Source organism: Cupressus sempervirens, chromosome 1, assembly GCF_028749045.1.
Source record: "Cupressus sempervirens isolate cs-2001-9-10 chromosome 1, ASM2874904v1, whole genome shotgun sequence".
In the NCBI taxonomy this organism is placed as follows: Eukaryota; Viridiplantae; Streptophyta; class Pinopsida; order Cupressales; family Cupressaceae; genus Cupressus; species Cupressus sempervirens.
Genome location: NC_143118.1, coordinates 593,861,460 through 593,889,083, shown reverse-complemented (window position 1 = coordinate 593,889,083; position 27,624 = coordinate 593,861,460). Strand labels below are relative to the sequence as shown.

Genomic DNA, 27,624 nt, shown 5'->3' with positions numbered 1-27,624 from the left:
GAGGACCTAAAACTAAACCATTTTGGAAAAAAATTAGTAGTTTAGAAACTAGATTCAAAGGACTATGACTTTTGTTTTTGTCATATCTTAAAATTTTGAGTGTAACTATCTTCAAATTCTTGTTGAAGTTCAGAAATTGCTGATTTCAAGAAAAGGGTGTCCACTTATACCCCCCTTTTGGCACCACAACTTGGTGCACTTACCCATATATGTTGCTCCCAATGAAGAGCAGGGTGTATATAGCACGTGATGATTGAATTATGTACCAATAGAAGCAAGCAAGTAGAATTCCAACATTTCTAACCTGAGATTTTGTAAAGCGATGGTGAAGATAGTTGACTACAGACATGTAAGACATGCCTTTCACTAAGTGTTTACACATTGTGAGTCAGAGCATCTGCCAGCACTGAACATGAATGATCAACAACAAACATTTCGATGACAAATTTTTGGTTTGGAAGCTGTAGTATGAGGAAACTCTCCCCCACAAGTGAAAGCCTATTGACAATTAATTAACCTATATTTATCAATATTTTCTTTAATTTTTTTTTGTCAGTGGTTGAAATTTTCAATTTCCATTTTGATGGAAAGTCAAATAAAAATAGTTATTTTAATATTAATATAAATTATTTGGAGATTTATTAGTTCCATATAGATATTTATGTTTTTCCACAACTTTTTATATTTGTTGGCTTCAAAAATGGTGCTTTCAAAAAATAAAACATTTATAATATTTAGGTGGTTTTTATTTTTATTTTAAAAATTTTTAACATCTTTTCGTTGGCTATTTATAATTTTGCTTGATGTTTTTTTTTTTTTTTTTCTATTTTGAAATTCAAAATAATTATAGTATGAACGAGTTAAAAATGTGTATGAAATTCAAAATAATTACACTATGAATGGATTAAAAATGAGTACAAGTAAAAAAAAAAAGTTAGGTTTCTAATATTTTTAAAAGATTCTAAATTTATATATTAGATTTCTAATATTTTTAAAACACTTTTATTGCTTCTTCATGGAAGCTTCTTGTCAATCCTTGCTAAACCTAATATCCTTGCAAAAAATATTAATTTGTTTTACACTAGCAATTGCAAATGGGTTGACCCTTTCTTGGTTGTTGTGGCTTGGCTCTTTTTTGACCGCTTGCAAATGACTAAGATTGTGCTCCTCATAATTGTCTTTCATTATTTGTTTCTAGTGTTAATTTGGGTGTTTTCAACTATGTGGCTTATTAGTAACAAGAGAGGTATCTTTGGCTATCTAATACTTCAAAAACAAGAAAGGGATCTTTGGCTATTAACAGTGAGATAGTTGTTCTCAAATTTAAATTTCATTTCCTTTGAACAATATGCAAAGGAATTTGGTTAATGCCTATTGATATTTGCAACTCTCTTTAAACTATAATTGATCTCAAACTTTTTCAAATTCTTTCAAAAACATTGCTTTCTTATATATATTTAGAGATCGACATGCTTATGTTATCCACCTTTGATTCCAATGATGATCACCCATTTTTTACTAGATATGGTATAGCTTGGCAATACAATATCATTGGTAGAGAAAACAAGTTGCCAAGCTCTTTTCTTTGGTTTTGCAGAACCAAGCTTACAATCATTATGAAATATGATTTGAAATTTTGACTTCTTTTGAAAGATGCATGAAATTCTAGTTCACCTAGTGAAGAGAAAGTAAGCAGAGAAAATTTGACAATAATAACTACAATTAATACATGACAATTTATGGAGAAACTTAAAACAGAGAACTTCCACTTTTGCTAGAAATTTAGACCATATTTATCATAATTGTTTTCTCTCAATACAAATTAAGAATAGGGATAATGTCTATTTCATTTTTAAAACAAAACTTACTCTTATTACAAACGTTGAGTCTGAACTTCAACCTAGAGGTGATGATCATTCTATAAAGGGTGCTAGCTCAATGGAAGAGCACCTGCTTTACAAGAAGATGGATGGTGGTTTGATTCCATCATGCCCTATTATGACCAAATACACTATTAAAAATACTACTAAATATTTGATCAAATATACTACTAGATATGCTACAAAATATACCACTAAACATGTGACTAAATATACTAAAAATGTGACCAAATATATGATTAAATATGCTACTAAATATGTGACTAAATAAACTATCAAATATACAACTAAATATGTGATTAAATATACTACTAAATATGTGACTAGCAACATGATTAAATATACTACCAAGTCAACTACTAAATCAATTACTAAATATACTACTAAATATATCACTAAATCAATGATCAATATCAGCGATCAAATAGATGACTAAAATTGTTTAGTAGTAAATTTAGAAGTGTTATAAACGAGTGGATATTAACTACTATTAGTCATGTAACTAATTTTAGTCACATATATACAAATTTTAGTAGTTTTTTAGTCACATATTGATATTTTTGTACTAGTAGAAATGCTACCCACATCATTCTAGTGAAATCATAAAAAAAAATTCATAAAGTATCTTTTGCCATAGAATCCTCTTATTCTTAAAGGACCACTCAAATCTATGTGAATGATCTCCAGTTTCTCTGTGGTAGTGAACTTGTTGCTAGGAAATGATACTTTCTTTTGTTTAGCCAAAATACATTCTTTGCAAACAACAATAGTAGGCTTTTTTAATCTTAGGCAAGTCTCTAACTGCAAACGTGCTACTAACTTTGACATTATTATTAAAATTTATGTGACAGAATCTTCTATGCCACAACCAATTGTTGTCTACTTTAGCTACCAAATATGTCATTTCAGTAGGATTCAACTAAAATACATTACCTTTGGATCTTTTCCCTGTTCCAATCAGCTTACCATCTCTTTTTTTGATAATGCAAGTCTTCTTAGTGAATTGCAATCGATAACCCGTGTCCACCAACTATCCAACACTCAACAAATTATGTTTCAATCCATCAACAAAATAAACATCATTAGTGTTAGTTTTACCATCAAGAGTAATGGATCCAATTCTTGTTATATGACAAGTTGCATTGTTACCAACTCTAACAATACCTCCATCATGATTCCTAAACTTAACAAACTTATTCATATCACTAGTCATGTAATGTGAATAACCATTTTCAATTATCCAAACATATTTCTTTTCAACTTGGGAAACTAGAGCTCTTTCTTCTCTAATTTCTCTTTCAAGATCATCTTCCTTGATAGCCACAAATCCCAATTCATCATTACTTTCACTTTGACCTCTCTCATCAGATTCTTCATCTTCATTTGCATACAAGCAATTTCTATCTCTTCTAGACTTGAACTTTCCCTTATACTTTTTCTCTCTTTTAGGATATTTAGATGCATAATGATCAAATTCATCACAAGTCCAACATTTAAAGATTTTCTTACCATCTTTTTCTCCTCACAAGAAGGGCTATACCTTTGCCAATCTTCTTGTCTTCATCAGATCTACCACTACCAATGAAATCTCCACATATGATTGCACTCCTTGTTAGATTAGTTCGAATGTTCAGGGCACTAAAAGTTGTTTCCACTCTTGCTAGATCTCCAGATTGTCTTAGATTTACTTTTGCAACTTCTGATCTTCCAAGCAATGTTTCCTTGGTGAAATCCTTAGTGTAGGGTATCGATAGCTAAATGATATGAGCTACTTGCTTGAATGGTGGTGTCAAACTTTTCAAGATCTTCCAAACCAACTCATCTTCTTCCTGGGTTCCACCATGAGACTGAATTATCGCTACAATTTATGATATTATACCAAAATAGCTTCTTATAGATTTGTCTTCCATCATCTTAGCATCTTGAAATGCACATATCCAATTCCGCAATCTAATTCTCTTTGCATGTGTATCACCTTCAAAAATGTGTATCACCTTCAAAAGTATATTCTAATGCTTTCCAAATTTCATGAGATGTTTGCAGTGACTTTACCTAACTGTATTCATTCTCTAGAAGAGCTGATAGTAGAGCTTCTCTAGCTCTCATGTTGCACATGAACAAATCTCTCTCTACTTCACTGCATTCTTCAACTTGTTCTTCTTTCACAATAATCTTCTCATTCTTTGCCAAGATCCAATACCTTGGACCCATGCACAACAGATGAGTCTTCATCTTCTCCTTCCAACTATCATAGTTGGCCCTATCAAATCTAGGACTATCCTTTTTTGAAAATATTCTCCATTGATCTCCCTAAGCTATTAAGCTTATCCTTCAAGGACCTTATGCTCTGATACCAATTGTTAGAATATATAGTCCAGTAATATAATTGAGAGGGGGGGTCGGGGCAAATTAGTTATCCAACTAATACCACAATTATCAACCTTATTAAACTTTAACCATATGAGCAATATAATCAAAACCCACAACAAGATACTCATACACAAGAACATGAGATATGTTAACTAGGGAAACCCTTGATAAGAGGGAAAACCCCAATGGGGATGGTACCCACAAGATGATGTACTAGTATAAATATTCCTTGTTAGAGGATGGACCCTGTTAGAAGTCTATGAATACATCAATACATATGAGTCCCTATTAGGAGACTTTGAGTCCCCATTAGGAGATTCCAACCCTATTAGGAGTTGTGTCAACCCTGTTAGGACTTGTGGAAGATAGCTGGAGCTACTATACAAAAAAATTCAAGGTTAAGACCAATGATCCCACTGTTCAAATGATATCTATATTATTCCTTCCAGAATAATAGAAACAAAATGTACTTCCTTTCTCTTCCTCTATCTTATCAACCAGACTTCTTCTTCTTCAGATCTTGTAACTAGATCACAAAACTCACATCTAATAATCCCTTGGATCGCTCACATGCATTTACCAAACACTCTACTCCTTTTCACACTTCGCACTTCATATAACAATGGATGCATTACAATCAAGGAAAACATTTTTCCTTTATATCATATCTTCAAAATAATTCCTTGAGTCAGCCTTGAGGCTTTCCCAATTATTTATAATAAGATAATTAATTAATTACAATTACGATAGCACTATCAGCTCACAGTCTATACAAAACTTCACACGTGTGATACTAGGGCTTGTGCACTTACTGATGTCACCAATAGACTATCCTTTGTCACTGGTTTACTATGCATATCTTCATTACATCTTCAATGAAAGATATCGAACAAACATCAAGAATTGCTTTCCTAATACTCCATCTCTAAACTTCTCTCTATAAATCAGGTACAACTTTATATGTCTTCAACTTACATGTTTTGCACTAAACCACATAGTTAGGACATTGTGTTGAACATGTCCATGACTGCACACCACCAAACAATCAAACCATTGTCCGTATAACTAAGATCTTTGTCTGCTACTTAGCTAGCCTTTACAAAAACCATACTATGTTGACATCAATGACAAACATAGTCATGAACGCAATAAGTCAATACTTTCCAATGCTTAGGACACTCCCCCAAAGTAGTATTATTAGCATTCATGCTAATGATTCCTTTCTTTCTGATCTTGTGTTTCTATTGGATGGTTATATTCTGATGTATTGTACTTGATTTTCTAGAGATCTTTTGTGATGATATATTTATTCATGATGTATATTCTTTGAGCTTTTCATACCCTATGACTTGTACAATGAATGATCATGCATTCTGGTTATGCCATATGCCATCTTATGTAATTGTATATTATTTAACTGGATTCATACCTATGGTTATTCTATCATGTGGATTTTGTTATATATCAATTTCACTATTAGTAAAACTTATGTATGTGATTCAACGTCATAGAACCCTTAAGAGATGTAATATGTTTATGGACTGTTTATATGCATGTGAGCTATTGCATCCACTATATTATCTCTTGTTGTTTAATCTTAAGAAAAAAAATTATTTGGCAAAATTAGTGACACTTCAGGTTAATTTCTTTTGGGTTCCTTGGTGGGGCATTACATAATCTATGGACTAGCCTCAGCAATCACATATCTCCAAAAGGGCATGCTTCCATTCATCAACCTTTGCACTTGAGTGTTGATATGTTTTTAACTTGAAAGTACAAGTTTGAGTTTTATTGTTCTTTGTTGATGAGATTCTTTGATCTTACATAGAAACTTGTATAGTTGTAAAATTAAATGTTTTACAATGAGTGCAGGTAAAATGCCTAAATCTAAAAATTTAACTTTGGGTTAATTTTCTTTTATGGTTAGGACAATGAGGAGTTGAAAGATCATTTTTCTAAAAACAAATATGTTACTTTTGACTACTAAGTACCATACAATTGCATAATGTGGCACCACTTAATTGTGAGCCCCTTCTTTTGTATTTAAAAGGTCACATCTATGGTATTTTTAGCTATGTTTTTTTTATCAATCATGACTCTAGGTGTGGGAAAATTTCTAGTTAAGAAAATCAAGAATGTGATTTTCTCCATTGGTCATAAAATCACACACACAAAACCCTAAGTCCATCAACATTGGAATTCCTAATCATAGGGAAAATAAGCAACTAGGCATTGCCTTTTGAAATCATTGCACATGGCATTTCTATATCCTATTTTGGTTCATGACAACTTCGTCCATGTAAATCTTAGTTGGCTATGGTCATGGCAGTAGTAATGCTACCTCAACAACAAGAGTTAAGTCATTTGTAAATAGGAAAATCCAAAGTCTTTAGATTTAGAGCCTAAGATATAACTCTAATTAGTTCAAAATAGAATACAAATAAAAATGAAAAAATGAGTTGGACATAGTTTCAAAGAAGTTAAGAAAATAATTTGTTAAGCCTATTTTATTCCACTGATTTTTATTTTTTGGCTCACTAGATGAGGAAAAATGGGGTCCCTACAACCCTAGTTACTCACCATGTTTGGAGCACTCTCCTCACAAATTCTAGGAGGGGAAACTTGTCAAAACTCATTTCTAGTTGTATCCGTTGACGTCACTTCAAGCTAGTCGATAGGTTACATGTGATGTGCAAGCCATAACTAGATGGGCCCAAATTTATGATGTCTATAAAAGTTTATTCTAAAATCTCTTCCAAAAGTTTCCTCCTGCATTTGTGGGTCTCTACCTCCCACCTTCGTCTACCTCTAATGAGCTTCTAATTATAGATGGAAATGCATGAGTGTTTTAAGTTTCAATTTGAGACAATAATAATAATTTTTATTTTTATTTGTAGTAAAGAAAATAATAATAGTTTTTGTTTTTATTTATAAGAATGAAAATAATTATTTAAATATTTAAGAAAAAAATTTAATTGTCTTAAAATACTTCTTTATGTAGTAGTGTGCTTTGCTTGAAAAATAGAAAAATAGTATATGTAACGCATAAATGCACCATCAACATTATATACTAGTTTTTTTGGTTCTAATATCTCTATTGCTATTTGTAATTATTATGCATTGTGATCATGTTATCAACATTAGATAACTATTCCTTTTGAAGCCATAAAATGAATAAAAGAAGTGTAAACTTGTAAAATAAAATAATATATTTGAAGGACATAAAACCTTGTAAAATATAGTAGATAATAGAACATAGTATTAAATTGGAAAGAAAATATTAGATAATGGTTTGGTTTTTCCCTATTTGAGAATAAGAGGGAGCAGATAAAATCTTCCTAATGTTCTTGCTTTTGCATATTGTGCAAAGCCTCCAAAGTCGCTAAACCACATTTTTGAGGTACACTGGTAACATTTAGGAAAAATACATGGCGTCATCTACGATGGAACATATATGGATGATTATTCAACGCAAAGTGGGACCTCTCGAGATGATATCCGCACCATATCTTATCTCCCCCACCTTGTGCCAATTCCCCCTCTTTCAATGCTAAGGCCCTGTTTGGTTGCTGGCATATGAATAGAAAATTAGAATAGAAAAATGGAATGGAATGGAAATGGGGAATGGGAATAGAAATGGGCAATTCCAATCATGTTTGGTGCACTTGGAATTCGACTAGGAATATGTTAATCCATTGTTTGGTTGTACAAAAATGGAATAGGAATAAGGTTAAGTTTTGTATTTTTAAAAACATTTTTCCTAATTTTTTAAAAAAATTATTATTTTTTTGGTTAATTCATTTTCATTTTTTAAACAAATAGATATAATTTTAAAAAAATTTATAAAAATTAAAAAAAAAAAAAATTAACAAAAAAAATTCAAAAAGAAAAAGTGAATTTTTTTTTTTAAAATTCAAAAAAAAAAATCCAAAAAAAAATTGTAAAAAAAAATATTTCAAAAAAAAAATCAAAATTAAAAAAAAAAATAATAATAATTTAAAAAAAAAAAAATTTAATGGAAAATCAGAATGGGAATGGAAATGGCCTATTTCAATAACAGATATTTTTTGGCATAGACATATGCTCATTTTAGGGGCAAAATTGGAATATGTCTTCCTATTCCCAATTCCGATTGAAGTTACCAAACAGCGAATACAAAACACATTCTAATTTCCTTATCCGATTTCACTCATATTCCAGCAACCAAAGGGGGCCTAAACGACGAACTGCAGTGCTGTGCTATTGAATAGGCAACCCTAATTCCCTCGCTTCTTTCTTCCTCATCGATTATCAGTGCCTCCGTTTCTTCTGGATCGGTATTTACCCACGCATGTGTTCTTTCACCGCCTTTACACCACAGCAGCTCCTGAACCACCTCTTTCATCGAGGGTCTCTTCTCCCCTTCTACATGAATACATTCCTTCGCTAGCGCCGCCATTCTTCTCATCGACTCCCTCTTTTTACCATCCTCCGCATCAAGATGGGGATCTATGATTTCCCCCAATCCCACTGTATTTACAGTAGAGATGAAATATATGGCCAGGTTGTTGTTGTTATCCATCCTCTCATACGATACAGGTCTCAACCCCGTCAAAAGTTCTGCCAAAACAACCCCAAAGCTATACACATCGCTTTTCTCTGTTAGCTGAACTGTTTGAAAGTATTCTGGATCCAAGTAACCCAGTGTTCCCTGAACAACTGTAGTAATGTGAGTTTGCCCCATCGGCACTAGGCGAGACACCCCAAAGTCTGCAACTTTTGGATTATAATCCTTGTCCAACAGAATGTTTGAAGATTTCACGTCTCTGTGAACAATCGGTGTTGAGGCAACAGAATGCAAGTACGAAAGGGCTTCTGCAGTTTCTGTCGCAATAGACAGGCGCTGCTCCCATGGAATTTGCTGCTGCTTTTTCTTGTTGTCGTGCAGATGATCGAACAGTGTTCCATTCGATATGTACTCATTAACCAACAGGGGAACCGAGGTTTCGAGGCAGCAGCCCAGCAACTTCACCACGTTTCTGTGATTGATTTTGCTCAGAATACAAATCTCGTTGATAAACTGGTCGATTTGTTTGGAATCAACTTGCTTTGACCTCTTGACAGCCACAACAAGTCCACTGGTGAGAGTGCCTTTGTAAACGGTGCCATACCCACCAGCTCCCAATAGCAGATTCTGAGAGAAGTCATCCGTGGCTCTCTCCATCTCCTTCAAAGAGAAGAGCTTCACGCTTTCTACTCTCCCTCGCGACGAAATTAATTTTTGCAATCGATCCCCTCGGTTCCTCTTGAAGTTCTTTTCCTTGTTAAGAGACTGCCGCCGCCGAGCAGCGCAGCTATTAGTATCCCAAAAGCCCCTGCATTCCACAATTAAAACACTTGTACAGCAGGAAATGCAAACCAGATGGGGAAATATCATTTAAACACTAGATGCCCATAAATAGATACCTGCAATTATTGATGAAGTTTGGAGGCAAGTGAAACTTGTGCATTTTTTTGTTTCTGGAACAGGGGATAAAAACATTAGAGTAGAATCTCAAATCAAAGAATGTATTGGAAACACAAAAGGATTTTTTTTTACCTGTGCATCCCGTGCCGTTGGTGTATCTATCTCCGTCATAGCCAGTGTTACAGCTGCAATGATAGGCCACTGCCTCGAAGAAGTAGCAGGCGTGGCAGGAAGAATCCCAAGTATTTTGGGATTGCTTAAAACGTGGAAACGTTGCATGCTACAAGGTAGAAGACTCCAGGTAGAAGACTCAGACTGAGCGTTGCATGCAGACCAAGTCTTTTGGGAGATTTCTTTCTAATTCAAATAGTTGTTATGTTTATTATTGTTTTACGATTCTGTTGCATATGTACTAGGATTTTGGCAATTTGATAAAGCTACGGCTTATTTATTGGTTGCCAACATGAATAAGAGGATTAAGAAAATTTTCATTTAAAAACATTGTGGCCTATTCTCGCCCTAAGAGGAGAATCTTAACCTAATCAGTTGTAGTTCTGACTGGGACCTATCATTGGTATCAGAGCTGCGTTGTTTAGTCATGGCAAGCAACAAAGAGCGAATCGAGAACTTGGAAGCTGAGCTGGGAGGACTTCAGGATGGCATGCACCGAATGGAATTGGAAATGGCTGACAAGTTCAGTCATCTGGAATCAGCGCTTGGTCGTATGTCTAAGATGCTGTCTTCAAACAAGGATAGCTCCAGCCATAACCATCACAAAAAAGAAAGACATTCATGCAACAACAAGGATGAGTCTGACGGAGGCCGTATGATCGTTTCTTCCAAAACAACCAAGCTTGAGTTTCCAAGGTTTTTTGGGGACGACCCAACAGAATGGTTTGCTCGAGTGGATCAGCTCTTTGAGTTCCAGGAAACACCAGAGTCATGCAAAGTCACTTTAGCCTCATTTCATTTAGAGGGTGAGGCAAACCAGTGGTGGCGATGGATGAGCAGAACATTTAAAGAAGAGAGAAAGGAGGTGACGTGGACAATTTTTTCAGAAGAATTGTGGGCTCGATTTGGACCCACAGAAGGGGAAGATTTTGATGAAGCTCTGTCTTACATTAGGCAAGTGTATTCATTAAGAGATTATCAACAAGAATTTGAGAGGCTGGGCAACCGTGTACAAGGATGGTCACAGAAAGCTTTGGTCGGTACTTTTATGGGGGGTCTCAAACTGGGGATAGCGGATGGAATTTGCATGTTCAAGCCACGAACATTGAAGGAGGCCATCAGCACCCTTGCACGGATGAGAGATGAACAGCTAACTTGCCAACAAAAACTTGCACGACCACAGAGCAGTCGATCGTCATTGAGTCTCCCTGCACCAACTAGGCCCAACCCGACTTCTCCAGTCAAACGACTGTCATGGGAGGAGATGCAAAAAAGGAGAGCCATGGGGCTATGCTTTAATTGTAATGATAAGTTTACTATAGGACACAAATGCAAGGGTCCATAACTGATGCTTGTGGAAGGACCTGCAGGGATCAGAACCTTCACATACGAAGAAGTGTTGGATGAGCAAGTGATGGAAGAGGAGACCAAGGAGCAAGCTGAGCCGGAAATCTCACTACATGCACTCACGGGATGGTCATTACCTAAGACGATGAGAGTAACTGCCAAGATTGGACGACTGGAGGTGGAGGTCCTCATTGACAGCAACTCAACTCACAACTTCATCAGTGATCGAGTTGCTCGCTTGCTTCGACTGCCAGTTGTACCAACCAGCCCATTCATCGTGAAGGTAGCCAATGAAGAAAAATTGAGTTGCCAAGGGAGGTTTGAAAAGGTATTGATTGATCTTCAGGGTGTTCCATTTTTTCTCACTCTTTATGGCCTTCCCATAGCACGTCTTGACGTCATACTCGGGGTCCAGTGGTTGGAAATGTTGGGTTGGTCACATGTAATTGGAAGCAGTCGACTATGGAGTTTGAGTGGGAGAATGAGCCTCGAAGACTCCAAGGGTCAAATAACCAGCAGTTGCAAACTTCTCTCAAGGAAATGTCCAAAGAAATGCGTCAGGGCTACACGGTGTTCGCCATTTGCATGCAGTTATCGCTGGATATAGCACTAGGGGGCATGCAACCCAACATGCACATGCTTTTAATGCAATTTGAGGAGGTGTTTGCTGAGCCCACTCAGCTCCCACTTGCAAGGGAAGTCGAGCATTGTATTCCTCTCAAGGAAGGGGTGGAGCCGGTCAATGTTCGACCATATAGATATGCATACTTCTAGAAAGCTGAGATTGAGAAACAGGTACAGGAGATGTTGAATCAGGAAATTATATGGCCAAGCACGAGCCCTTTTTCATCCCCAGTACTATTGGTGAAAAAGAAAGATGGTAGCTGGCAGTTCTGTACAGATTATCGCGCTCTCAATGCAGTCACCATAAAAGATCGCTTTCCCATCCCTACAATTGAAGATATGTTGGATGAGCTTCATGGTGCTTCCTATTTTACCAAACTAGACCTCAGGGCAAGATATCACCAGGTAAGAGTTCACTTCCCAGATATTCCTAAAACTGTCTTTCATACCCACAATGGCCACTACGAATATTTAGTTATGCCCTTCGGGTTGTGCAATGCACCCTCCACCTTTCAGGCTCTCATGAATTCTATCTTTCACCCCCATCTTAGAAAATATATCCTAGTTTTCTTTGATGATATTTTAATCTATAGTCCTACTTGGGAAACTCATTTACACCATGTAAGAAGTGCACTAGAAATTCTAAGGCAGCATAAGTTCTTCATCAAATCAAAAAAATGTGTCTTCGGCCTACAGGAATTAGAGTACCTGGGCCACATTGTCACACACTAAGGGGTTAAGGTAGACATGGAAAAAATCAAAGTCATGGTATCATGGCCTTTTGCTACTAACATTTCAGAGTTGCGTGGTTTTTTAGGACTCACTGGATATTACAGGAAATTTGTTCAAAATTATGGCATCATCACCCGCCCTCTCACTAATCTCCTCAAGAAGGGCCAATTTGGCTGGAGTGATGAAGCTGAAGCTGCATTCCTTGCACTCAAGAATGCTATGACCACCACACCAACGCTAGCCATGCCCAACTTCAACGATAATTTCACCATTGAAGCTGATGCATCCAGGGAAGGGATAGGTGCAATTCTCTCTCAACAAGGACAACCAATCACCTACATGAGTCGTGCATTGGGCATCACAAAGAAATCATGGTCTACTTACGCTAAGGAAATGTTAGCTATAGTAGAAGCGATATGTATATGGCGTCCGTACCTACTGGGCAAGAAATTCTGCATCCAAATAGACCAATAGAGCCTCAAATATTTTTTGGAGCAGAGAGTAGCAACACCAAAACAACAAAAAGGGGTGGCTAAACTGTTGGGGTATGATTATGAAATTGTCTATCGGCCAGGCTGTGACAATTCTGTTGCTGATGCTCTATCCCACAAGCCCAATAGCCCAACTCTTAACTATGCATTTGTGCCGCAGGTTCAATTATGCGAGGATATGAAAAGGGCCTCACAGGAGGATGCCTACATAAACCAAGTAGGGCCCAATAGCCAAGGAGCAGCCTAAAGGCCCATATAAGCTACGTGAGGGACTGGCCTTTTTTAAAGATAAAGTGGTGGTGCCCCATATACAGGAGTTACGCAAGAAAATATTGGGGGAGTTTCATGACAGTAAGCCTGCAGGCCATTCAGGAGTCTTGCGAACCTACAAAAGGCTAGCCCAACAATTCTATTGGCCTAAAATGTACCAAGATGTTCAAGAGTATGTTGTTGCATACGAAGTCTGCCAGAAGACCAAGTCCCAGGCTCTCGCACCAGCTGGACTTCTCCAACCTCTGCCCATTCCATGTCAAGTATGGGATGATATTACGCTCAACTTCATTGAAGACTTACCAACTTCGCATGGGAAGGATACTGTGTTGGTTGTCGTTGACAGACTAAGTAAGTATGCCCATTTCATGCCTTTAACTCATCCTTTTACTGCAAAAACAGTGGTAGAAAAATTTGTGGAGGGCATAATCAAACTACATGGAATGCCGCGCTCCATAATCAGTGACCGTGATCCCATATTTATCAGTAAATTCTGGCAAGAATTCTTCACTATGTCGAGGACGAAACTCAAGCTTAGCTCGGCCTACCACCCACAAATGGACGGCCAAACAGAAGTGGTGAATCACTGTCTAGAACAGTACCTCCGTAGCTTTGTTCATCAGTGGCCTAAGAAATGGGTGGAGTTCCTGCCATGGGCAGAATTTTGGTACAATACCACATACCATATCTCCACTGGTATGACACTATTCCAGGCTCTCTATGGTCGGTTGCCACCAAACATTCCTTTCTATCAAGCTGGCCTTTCACCAGTGAATGAAGTAGACCACAGTTTGGTTCGAAGAGATGAACTGCTGCAGCAACTGAAGAGTAACTTAGGAGTGGCCATCAATCGTATGAAGCAAGTAGCTGATCGGAAGAGACGAGATGTTGCGTTTGACATGGGTGACATGGTGTTCCTTAAGCTTCAACCTTATCGCCAGCATACTGCTTTTAAAAGAGCTCATCAAAAGCTGGCCAGTCGATTCTTTGGGCCATACCCTATCCTGCAACAAGTTGGCAGAGTGGCATATAAACTTCAGTTGCTAGAGGGAGCGCGTATACACCTTGTGTTTCATGTGTCCCTTTTAAAGAAGTATGTTGGGGAGTGCACGGATGTTAGCCAGGAATTACCCCCGATCACTGAGGTAGGTGAAGTGGAACTGGAACCAGACAAGATTATTGATACTCGTTGGGTTAAGCAAGGCCATAAGTTTGTTATAGAAGTCTTAGTGCAGTGGCGTCGTTTACCTACAGAGGAGGCCACCTGGGAAGATGCAGATTTGCTGAAGCAACAGTTTCCTACCAAGGACCTTGAGGACAAGGTCCCACTCGTTGGGGGAGGTATTGATAGACCAGTGCCTCGAAGAAGTAGCAGGCGTGGCAGGAAGAATCCCAAATATTTTGGGATTGCTTAAAACGTGGAAACGTTGCATGCTGCAAGGTAGAAGACTCCAGGTAGAAGACTCAGACTGAGCGTTGCATGCAGACCAAGTCTTTTGGGAGATTTCTTTCTAATTCGAATAGTTGTTATGTTTATTATTGTTTTACGATTTTGTTGCATATGTACTGGGATTTCGGCAATTTGTTAAAGCTACGGCTTATTTATTGGTTGCCAACATGAATAAGAGGATTAAGCAAATTTTCATTTAAAAACATTGTGGTCTGTTCTCGCCCTAAGAGGATAATCTTAACCTAACCATTTGTAGTTTTGACTGGGACCTATCATGCAAACATAACCCCAAATTCTATTTTGACAGTCGGCGTTTAGAGAACACTGGTACGAACTCTTGCTCTGAGCAGAGAAACAGGTGTCATTTGGAATAGCCCAGGCCACCCTCAAAGAAAATTTCGCAGCTGTGAACGACGTTGAATTGGAAATAGAATCCAAGCTATCTTTATCGACTATAGCAGAAGCCGAATTGCTACAATTGCTCGGTCCATAGGAAGAGTAGAATCGTGCGGCAAGGTTAATTCTTGTGTAACCTCGTGGAACCGGAATTTGGCAACAACCATTCACTTTGCAGGGCAGTTGTCCGGTATAGAGCGATGAAGCATAGCCACATTTAGATGTGCAGGAGCTCGAATAAGGTGTTTCCTATGATGCATTTCCCATATGCATCTGGAATTGGCCATATGTGTTGCAGGCAATAGCAAGGAGCCTATTAAATTCAGAAATCCTGAAAGGCCCTTCGTCGACAAGGCTGAACGCTATGGCGTTCGTAACGTTATCCTTTTTCTCGCATGGAGAAGCATACGTGCTAGCGCTGTCAAGTAGCATGTGGTCGTAAGAGAGATTTTTTATTTTCACTTCCCCCGAAAGGGTTGGAAGGAAGGGAATTCCAGGGTCAGAACTCGATTTTCTTTTGCAAACAATTTCAAAACCAGGCAAACCGCAATCATTTTTGGGCAGTCGGAAAGGGTAAGGAAATGTCAAATCTCCGCATGTTTGAGGCCATGTGCATTTTTCTGCATTTAGTGATAAAAGTAAAATTAGATGAGACGAAGAGTAGAGCAAAGCCAGCCATGAACATCTTGAAAGGAAATTCGGAAATACATGCAATTGTGTACCAATTACATGCTGGCCATAGTAACGGCTTTTTGAATTGGGTATGTCTTTAATGGAGTATTCCATATTGCAGGTCAGCCTTAAATCTCTAGCTGATGTGAAGCAAATGGTCTGCGTAGACTTCAGCACCTGTGTGACTAATTAATTCTCACACATCTAATATAGTAATACGCTATGATCTTCGTAAACCTACATGCATTGGCATTGTGAACACAGAATATTTAGATTGAAAGGCCGCCCTTGTGATGTTCAATGTCAATTCCTCTCTCGTGTCAAAGAACGCAATTTCCACGAATTACCTACCGACCTGCACAATAATTAACAAAAGGTTGTCGTTGTGGACTCTCTATATTCCAATCGTGCATGTTGACTTAGGCAATTTAGTAATCAGTCGAAACACGAAATCTAAATAAACCAAAAAAAATTCGTTCTTGGCTACGTAAGTGGAGAGAATTCAATAAAATTCAGTTCTAAATGCCCCGCAATTGGCATAAATTTTATTTTATTATTTGCTAAAAGTAAACGCATGGGGTACACTATACATGTTCGTCCTTTGTCATTACGGGAAGGTTTCGTCAAAGGGCAAATTTTGTACTTCCATCCATCTATGACATTTCCGGCTAAGACACAATGACAGAAACTTTGAAATTTGTATTTAATCTCTCCCTTACCCACACCATGTTTAATCTCCAGCATATCACGGGATTCTAATACTATGTATAAATATAGTAAATTGAATCTAGCTCATTTTATTTATTAAGTATGATAAATTGAAATTTAGAAAATATTTTTGTAAGAAATTTATAACAAAGATAATTAATAAAACAATTAGTTTAAAATTAATTTATAGTTTATAATTTTTTTGTCAAAAAATTATAATCTAAGTTTCAAACTTCAAAATATAAAAAATTTAAAATAATATATATTATAATTTTGAATTATTTATTAAAATATCTTTATAAAAGATTTTATAGATCAAAGTTAATACTAATATCTCATAAAAAATCCATATTGTATTAGATATTAGAATTTGTTCTTAGAAACATATTATTGAATAATATTAAATTATATACAATCAATAGTCTATTACTAACACAAGTTTTCACAATGTCACTCTACTAAAGAGACGTGCATTATTTAAGCTAGGAAAATGTATAGATGTCAATTGACTAGTGTTTTCTCGATACAATACAAGAAATGTTGTTCTAAATGTTGGTGACAAGAATTTGACTTATTTCTTATTGTATGATATGAGAAACAATTTCCAAATACCTTCTTCTGCTTGGTAACATTTGCAAAGGCTCTGACAACCTACATACACAAATCAAACTCTATTCATAGCACTAGAAAAGAACCCTCAATCAATATTTTCCTAAATTGAAACTTCAAAATATAGAAGAAAGTTTCACCACCAAATAACACAACTATTGGTGTCCAAAATCCCACTTCATTCCTCTACTAAAATATTGTTACTACAAAAAATGAAGTTAGAACAATGGAGTAAAATAGTAAAAGAATGTGTGGTAAGCATATAGTACTCATTTGTACCTTTGCAAATAATAGTCCAACACTATACCTCCAATTTGGTGTTTAAACTTCAAGAATGTAATTTCCAAGTGCATTTGGGATATATAGTTTAGAATACATAAATGAAGGAGGAAACCAATGATTGATGTTCTAGAAATATTATTTTGTCCTCATTTGATTGGTAACTATAATCGTCAATGCAATTGAATTGAATAAAGCACTAAGGGCCCGTTTGTTTGCTACAATAGGAATAGGAAAATTGGAATAGGAAATGTAATCTCTATTTGGTACACCAAATCAGAATAGGGAATAGGCAAACATATTCCAATTTTGCCCCTAAAATGAGCATATGTCCATTCCAAAAAATAGTTGTTATTGGAATGGACCATTCCTATTCCCAATCCTTTTTTTTTCATTTTTTATTTTTTAATTTAAAAAAAATTATAATTTTTTTCTAACATTTTTTTTTATCGGTAAATGGCCAAGGCCTTTTTTATATTATTAAATAGAAAAAACTAGATTACAACAAAATACCTTTGTTCAAATGGACAATGGTAGGAAAGACAGAGAAGAAAACCTCCAATCTAGCCCACGACCATGGTCCTTTATTATTATAGCATAAAAGGGGCATACCCCAGTTACAAAAATACAAATAATATTAATACAAAGAGTGGACCGAAATCTGATGGATGCATATAGTCTATTTACTTTAATAAGAAGCGGAGGCCTATTGCCATAGAATTGTACCAGCCATTGTACTATGCACCCTTCCATTGTTGAATGGTAACCTACTCTTACCTTATTACCTTAACAATCAGATTGATTAGTAATATCAATGAAATTAAATTGCTTAATTAAAAATAAGATAAACCGGAAGGGATGAAATCATATACCTTTCCTTTTAGACTTAGAGTTACTCCATTCTGCATTACTTTAAATAGACCAATCAACTAATAAAATATAATCTTCCCATGCTACAGTTCTAAATTTGTGAGGACCTCATTAAAAAATTAATAGACAGTACCTTCATAACAACATTATGGTGTCAAATTGGTAAACAATACTAACTTAAATAGCCTTTCCTAGTATGTTGAGAAAATAAGAATTCTCAAAAAAATTAGTTTCCTATGCAATTCAGAAACTGGGACTATAAAGATCTCAACTAACCAGTACAAATTATCGAACCTCAAGCTATATACAAAGCAATAGGAATAGAAGAGGCCATACATGGCCAACTAAAATCAGATAAAGAACCTATCTTATGAAATCATGTCACAACTTGTTTAAATCAATAGCTGAAAAACCTAAATTATAAAACCTTAAGCCAAAACAAATGATCATGAACTACATCCAAATGAAATATTATCACACCAGAGCAAATCACAGTAGTATTATATCACTTTGGACCATACAAATAAGGGTTTCAATGGTAGTGTACTAGCTGCGAGAAAATAATCACCTTGCTATTATTAACATTGGTAAAAAATCGTGAATGCAAATAAATCATCTATTCAACTAGGAAACAGAATACCGCTGCAGAAATTCCACAACAGCTCTAATTGATCAAAGGAGCCATAACCAAATCATATTGGAAGACTTGATAAGCAAAACAAAAATGATAGTCTCAATCCAATGTCACAACAGACAATCCGAATATTAAACATGATATTCTTACTATCATCATATACATCATGGATACAATAAACTACAATTATGCAAAGCAGCTATATAACCAAAGAGAACTAACCTACCCCTTCAAAGAGTGCATTATGATATTGAATTATGGTGAGTTATAGCCAAACCAAAAGCCCTACTGCAGGCTAGTAGATAATAGTTTGGAAAATGAAACATAGCTTGTATTCCTACAGAACTTATGTTTAATACCAAAAACCATCCAAAAACTCCTACCGCGTGAGGGGAACAATGAACTACGACCCAACCGTCGTATTAGGGCTACACAAACATAGAAGCTACACAAAATCAGAGCTGTAAGGGTACTCAATGCTCCTTACTTCTTACAGAAAATCATGATGAATTCAGAGATGTCATTCAAATTTTTTGGATGAAAATGAGGAGGAAATTCAAAGGAGGATCTTTCTTTGCTAGACCTCTCGAGATTGGGAGTGCAGAAGTCCAACTCTTCCAAATTACCATATCCCACTCCCGAGTGAATATAAGCCTTAAAAAGGCCAAGGTAATTACAAATCCAACCATTTCCTATATCCATCAAAATCCTTCTCCATTAGAGGAGGAAGTGAAAACATGATTCCATTTTAAGCCATACCATATTGAAGGCTACCCTATCCCTAATTATTAAAGCAGGGCACTTGGGAATGTTTTCCACAACTAGACTCCCTAGTAGGTGTTTCATATACATCTCAGGGAGGGGTACCCTTAATTTTTCATCCAAAATCATAATGACTTCTACCACTCCTTGACACCAAATGGGATCGAAAATATTTAAGTAGAGTTTTACCATATCCCATTTGTTGATCCTGGCTCTAGCCACACATCTGATAAATGTGCCTATAATGTCACTATTCATCCTCCAAGTAAATTCATAATCGAAGAAGCCCTCACCAATTTCCCTACTAACTGCAATGCGAGTCATCCCATCAACTGGCTTGAGAATTTGGTTTCATCTTTCTGGCTTAATACTACCTCAAAAGGCCATAGTGAAAACCTCAACTATGTGGAAAACACTGATGAAAGTTTCCATATCAGGAGGAAAAGAGCCAAATGATAGACACAGGGTGATATCGGCACAAGGAAAAGAACCAATCAAAGAAGTCCCTAGAAGCACCTAGATTCAGCCTAAACTTTCTAAGAAGCTTGACATCACCTAGGAATCATGAACTAGAATGACTCCCACTTTGAAACATACATTCATTATTATTCATAATCACAAAAACCTAGTGATAAACTACAAAACTTACCATGACATATAGCACTTTGAAATTGGTAATAAAATAAAGGACCCCAAATAATAAAATTAAAAGCCACAGGGTCTTGGAAAATATAGACCCAAATCCATCACCCATCTGTCTAGCTACTAAACAACCAATGGGGAATTAATAAGGAAAGAAGCACTATGATTTGCTAATAGTTCCTATATCTTCTATTCTTACTCGAGACATACCCAAACTATTAATCTTGACTTTAAATAATAACTCAATACCGGGATCACCCTAGCTATATAAAGGAATTAACTAAGACTATCAATTCATATGGTGTCTTTGAATACCAAGAGATTAATACCATCTACTCCTTTATTCACCAAAAGGTCTTCCTTTTGATTACCTTTCGGAAAGATGTGATAAATCCTAATTTCTGCAAACCGATCCACCAAATTAATAACTTCTTCTAGCTTGGAATTAAGGACCCAATTAGGGGTTTCTCTATTCCTTATTGCATTTAAGATGATTTGAGAATCACCTTTGATAATGATGTTTGATAAACATAAATATAGACAAAGCTTTAGCCCTTCCTCCAATGCTTCAAGCTCTGCCAGGTTATTGGAAGTGGGATTAATAGGCTTAGCTTTTTTGGCAATCCACTAACCTGTGTCATCATTGATTATACATCCAATTCTAGCTATCCCAGGGTTACCTCTATTTGCCCCATCAAAGTTGAGCTTCGCCCATCCCTTCGGAGGGGGAGACCATTTACACCTGTTCCTTGCCTCCTTGCTCTTCTTAAGATAGACTAGATGAGGGTTGATTAAGCTAGGCCATACCTTTTTAACTTGACCATCCCAAATAGAGAAGGAGCCTTCTTCTATTCTAGTCTTCCTAAGATGGGAGTTAGTTGTTTCAACTATGCTAGCTTCTATTTTTTGGATTAACTCATCCAACTTCATCTCTAAACCACAAAAAATTCTTCTATTCCTTTCTTTCCGTACTTCCCACACAAGGATGGAATGGAAAATGTTCCATAATTTTTTGTAGATGCCTTTATAGAGGTTGGTAGGCCAACCTTTGAGAAGATCAATTAATGATTTAGGCAACGGAGAAGACCATCCTAACCCTTGTCTGAGCCAATCCCAACAAACTTGAGAGTATGGGTAGCTATATAATAAATGATCAGAATCCTCGCTGCTTTGGTTACAAAGTGTACACCTAGAAGGGCCTTTAAAACCTAACTTTTGGAATCTATCTGTCGTCGCAATCCTATTTTGAAATGCCAACCATAAGAAAAATCTTGCCTTCGGTAGACAAGCCTGATCCTAGTAGAGATTAAGTGGGAGTTCCACTTCATCCCATCTTTGTGAGTGTATCAGAGCTTTGTATCCATTTTTTACATTGTATTTACCATCATTCGATGCCGCTAAAATGAGCTTGTCATTCCTTTCAAGTTGCTTAACTTTCCTGACTTGTATATTTTTTCATATGCCTTTAGAGCATCTAGATCCACCTCTATATCTTTTAGAGGTTTCCAAATCTAGCTAGAAATACCTTCCACAGTGATCTTTGTCTTGTAATTATTGACTCTATTACCCCATAGTTTGACTAATTTTTCTTTAAGATCTCCTACGATCTGGCTATTATCTATTGGGGGTTACCCATCCCAAGAGTCTTCCCAAAAGAGGGCTTCATCACCATTACTGACATCCCAGGTTAGGAATCTACTAATGAGAGGACGACATTTAACCATACAGTTCCAACTTTCTGACCCTCTAGGGAGTATCTTCATTCTAAAAATTAATAGAGGGTCATTTGCATTTAGATACTTATTGTACAAAATCTTAGCCCATTTATGCTCTCTTTCCATAAAGAGGTGCCAAATTAATTTAGCCCCTAATGCTTCATTTTCCCATTTTAATTTCTTAAATCCTAATCCTCCCAATTCCTTAGGTTTACAAATATTTTCCCATTTTATGAGAGCCAATTTTTTAGATTCCTCGCAATCATTCCAAAGGAAATCTCTGAGTTTTGTCTCAAACTTATGATGAAGATGCTTGGGTAAAAGGAGGCAGGACAGTGGGTAAGTTGGGATGGTCAACAAAACAGAACTTATCTTGATACTCTTTCCAGCTTTCAAGAGCCATTTATCTTTCCAGCAGCCAATCCTAGCTTCCAATTTCTCTAGAGTATTATACTTTACCTTACTTGACTTCACACCCTTCTCTAAGTCAATGCCAAGGTACTTGCATGGGAACAAACCTTTTTTGTACCCCATAATGTGACAGATCTATTTTTCCACCCTTGGCTCTGTGTTAATAAAATAGATTTTAGATTTTGATTCATTCACTTTCTGTCTAGATGCCTTCATATATTGCTCTATTATGGATTTTATAACAAGCGCCTCTTTCACTGTGCTTTTTGCTAGCAGAATCATATCATTTGCATATTGTTGATGAGTAATGTTAGGAATATTCCTTGTGACAGTAATACCTTTAATCTCTTATTTGTTATAAGCCTTAGTGAGAGATCTCCCAAAGGCTTTGGCCATAATTATATAAAGAAACGGAGAAAGAGGATCTCCTTGTCTAATGCCCCTCGAAGTTTCAAAAAATCCTTCGGGGGACCCATTAATAAGAATAGAGATTTTTGTAGAGGAGATGCATTTATAAATAAGGTTGATCCATTAATGGAAAAAATTGAAAGCTTCTAGAGATTTGCAAAGGAACCGCCAATCCACCATATCATAGGCTTTTTGGATGTCAAGCTTCATAAACATGCACACCTCTTTGTTCTTTTGGGTAGAGTGAATAGTTTCTTGAATGGTAAGAATACCATCAAGAATGGATCTGCCTGGTACGAAGCCTGTTTGCTCTTTCGAAATAATTTTTGGAAGGAAGAGTTTTAATCTATTTGCTAATATCTTTGATAGAATTTTATAAATAGTATTACAAAGCACAATGGGCCTAAAATCACCTAGACTCTTAGGCTCTATCTTTTTAGGGATCAGAGTAAAAAAGGAATAGTTTATTTTAGATAACAATGAATCCCCATTCCTTGATTATTCAAGAGCTTTCCAAAGATCTAGACCAATAATGTCCCAACATTTTAGATAAAAAATACTTGAAATCCATTTGGGCCTAGAGATTTGTCAGGATTCATATTAAACACCACCGTTCTGACTTTTTCCAAAGTAATGGGTTTGTTTAATGCTTTGTTATCTTCCACTGTAATCAATTTAGGGATCACTTTGAGCAGCTTAGATTGAGCCTATGTTTGACCCTTCATAATTATTTAATATTTTCTAAAAATGTTCCACTAAAGTTTCCAAAATTTCATTTGGTTTATTCGTTGGAATACCCAAGTGGTTTTCAATACTAGATATTTTGTTTTTAGCTCTGTTATAGAGGGTAGAGTTATGGAAGAATTTCGTGTTCTGGTCTCCCTCCTCTAACCACTTCTCTCATGATTTTTGCCTCCAAAAAAAATCTTCTTTGGATAATATATCCTCTTGTCTTGTGAGCAATTCTTTTTCTAAATGATAGCTATTGTTTTCATACCTTTTTTAATGACTTCTAGGTTTAATTCCTTTAATCTTTCTTTGATGTCTAGCTTTTCTTTAAAAATGTTATTGAAATGTTCCTTATTCCATCTAAGAATATTTTCTTTGAGCATCTTCATTTTAGAGACAAAAATAAACATTCTAGATCCTTCAAAATTACCTTAAGACCACCACTCCTTAAAATTGTCTAAAAAACTAGAATCTAAAAACCACATTTTCTCGCATTTAAACGATTTTCTAACAGGTTTATGAGGCTCAAAAAATTCAATTCTAACTGGGAAGTTATCAAAACTAGCTATCGAAAAAATAGATGATTAGATATTCAAGTTATTTACATCTAGTTCTCCTTTGATGAAAAACCTATCTAATTTTTTTGCTATATACGCAAAATCCTTTCATTTGTTATTCCATGTAAAGTTCCCATTGTTAAAAGGAATATCAATTAGATTATGGACATCACACCATTTTTAAAAATCTTTAGAAGATTGAGGGATCTATAGAGTACCCCCAATTTTTTCATTCAAGTTCAAAATGGCATTGAAATCTCCTCCTAGAAGGATTAGATTATTCTTATGCTCCTTCATGAATAGGCTTAATTCTTCTCAAACTTGTTTTTTTTCTCTAAATTGCTTGTAGGATAGTAAATGTTAATTATAATAAACTTGAGGTTGGATTTTAGAATTTTGACTATGCCACTAATCCAATTATTTTTTATGCTTAAAATATTTAAGGTTACTTTCCTATGATTCCATATGAATCCTAAACCCCCAGAAGCACCTAAAGATTCATGCAAAGTGATACACCAATTGCCTAGCTTCTTACCTAATTTAATTCCTTCTATCTTGTTTAAGTTAGTTTCTTGTAATAAAATTATTTCAGATTCAAATAGTTTTAGGTTTTGTTTTAATAGTCTTTTTCTACTAGGGGTGTTTAAACCCCTAGCATTCCATGTGGTAATTTTCATGTTTCCTTGGGAAGGCACTTCCCCTTCCCATTATGAAATATCTGATCAATCTTTTGTTGTTCTTTGTTTTGGCCTTCTACTTCTCTAAGTTCTTTAAGCGATTTTCTTCCTCTTTTAGTTTTTGATTTGCCAAACTGAGGTGAGTTTAAACCTTCCTGATTCATCTGAAGCCCTAGCTGTTCCATGTTCTTTTGCGCATTTTGAGCGACATCCAGCTTGTTGCTATCTTTTTCTTCCATATCTTCATTCTCTAGTTCTTTTAAAATTTGATATATTATGCTTGACTGATTGTGTTTTTTTGGGTCTAACAATTCTTTACTATCCTTTCCCATGGCTACCTCCCTTTGCTCTATATGTGTTCTATTTTCTTTTAAATGTGGCCCTTTCTTTTTTTGTCCTCATTTTCAATATTCATCAGATCTCTTTTTAAATCTTCATATGTATAATTGTCACCTCCCAATTTGAGAACCCTCTGAATTAGGTCTTCTTTCTGAGCCTCCATGTTGCTATCTATATTCTCAAAACTGGACACTTGGATTAATTTCTTGGTCAGTAATCTACATTATCTTCGTCTGTCTTGATAATGCTCATGTTCTCCAACTCTTCTTCCCATATTGTATCCCTATGTAAGAAATTGTGAAACTCTTGTGACAGAGGTTTTATTGCTTTATCCAATTCATTGCTCTCATCCTTTTGGTTGTTGATTGGTGAAAATGGTGAACTAATTGAGGATGATGGTGTCTGCCAAAATTTAGACAGCCTGTTGGATGTCTCTTTGTTAGGAGTATCCATTGTTTCCTTTACAATTTTTGATTGATTCAGTGGACATCTAATATCCTCAATTGGGGTTTTAACTTCCCTTTTTCCTATTGCTTCCCTTTCAAAAAGAAGAGAATTTTCTACATCCTCTAACCTGTCCTCTTCATTTCCAAGTAAATTATCAGTATGTTGAATTCCCGCAGTCTCTATAGCTTTGGCTTCTATACATATCTAGCTTGAATTTTTACACACATTGTCTTTGATGTTGTTCTTGTTTAATTCTTGCAACTGTGTGTCAGAGATGTTGGATTTTCCTTTTCCCATATCCTTGGGTTTCAGCTTTGCATTAGAAAGTTGAAATTTTTTGCCCACACTGATTTCTATGCCCTTACCTTCCTCTATTGTTTTTTCCTTTCCTTTACTGAGCTTATTGATATTGACTGTTTCCCTTTTGTTGTCCTTTGCATGTCAGTTGACTTGTCGACTTTTTTAATCCCTAAATTTTTCCTTTGATTAGCCTTTGTGATTGTGGTGAGATCCAATCTATCTACTGATGTCAAGTCTACCTTCCCACTGTTGTCTACCTGTTCTATGCAGGTAGGTTTTGTATAGGTCTTAGAATTCTTTTGAGAATGTGCAGAAAACTTATTGTCAAGGATCGCTTGACACATTCTATTTTTTCTAATTCTCATCATTGGAAACTCACTATTGAAATTCGAAGTAAGTTACAGTGTCTTGAATATGATTTTCCTATTATCATCTAATTTTATAATTTCTGATATCTTACCTTCATAGTTGTGGAAATTTAGATTATAGGTAGCTCTATTTGTGATCACTTTCCTTTGCATTGAGACTGGGTGGTTGATTTACTTTTGATAAGCAGTTTCACATTATTACAACAATGGAAGGAATAATCTATACCTATTAGATCTCCCATAGAGGATCCTAATTTCCTAAGAATCTCTATTTGAAGTAACTCTAGAGGAAGAGATTGAATGATAAACCATGTTGGTAGCACAATATCTAACATACCTTCCTTACAATCCGAGAACCAATCTAAAAATTTAACAGTATATCCTTTAAAAAAACATTTAAATGCATAAAGAAAGTCTTTTCTAGCGAATTCATCAATACAATGCAAATAAAATATTCTATTTGAAAAGTGGGAAATACTTACCTGACTCTCGCAGTTATCCTATAGCCAATTAGTGATGCTGAGCAATTCCCTCTTAGGACCATTCCAAAAAGTGAATAGTCTGATGTCTTGGCATTCTTGCCATCTGTCTTCACTATCTTGATTACTGATAATAATGATATTGTTGTCAAGAGAAGGAGGAGTAGAGACAATAGAGGGTTTACAAAGCAATTATGGATCTGGAGAGCTCACACCCTCATATCTCTAATTTGGGGGGGGGGGGGGGGACATATGCTCTTGGAAAATTGCCATAAAAGTGGGGACTAGATAACCCTAGCCTATTAGGGCTAGCCTGAGGGTGAGGATGAACTTTAGACACATTCGTGAAAAGCTCTATCTATTTAAATAACTTTCCATAACTATTTGAGCGGGCATACTTAGTGAGATTAAATACCTTGATTTGATTATCCAAACTTGTAGTAGTGAAGATAATTGGCTGGGGTCTCCGGAACTTTGTCAATGTTGAGGACCTTACTGGAAATATGTGCTTGGATCCAGTGTACTAAGGAAAACTATCTCTCAGTTGAATTCCTAACTCTTGTTGCAGAATAATGGATCCACGAATGTGTTGATGATGTCCCTGACTTTCTTGATCCTTAGTTCCCTCTAGAATGGAGAATTTGTTCACTATTTTGACCGCATAGTCAGGCCTAACTATGTCATTTTGACCAAGGATACTCTATGCTTTAATTCGTGATTCCAAAATCACCTTGGAGTTGTTGTCCTTCTATAGCTGCAAACTAGGGTTTCTTGCCACAAATTTGCTTCTATTTTCCACACTTGAATTTTTTGCAATATTTCAAGCAGGTTTTTCCTTCCA

The 27,624-nt window shown here is 35.9% G+C and overlaps 1 pseudogene across 1 annotated transcript; it reads right to left on the bottom strand.

The window, feature by feature from the left end:
• Positions 1-8,387: 8,387 nt before the first annotated feature.
• LOC149578822 (wall-associated receptor kinase 2-like) lies at positions 8,388-15,963 on the bottom strand (annotated as a pseudogene). The gene is made up of 4 exons (XR_016356380.1): positions 15,051-15,963; positions 9,829-9,897; positions 9,696-9,749; positions 8,388-9,604 (listed from the first exon to the last, which is right to left on the bottom strand). The product of XR_016356380.1 is annotated as a wall-associated receptor kinase 2-like (transcript).
• Positions 15,964-27,624: the final 11,661 nt, after the last annotated feature.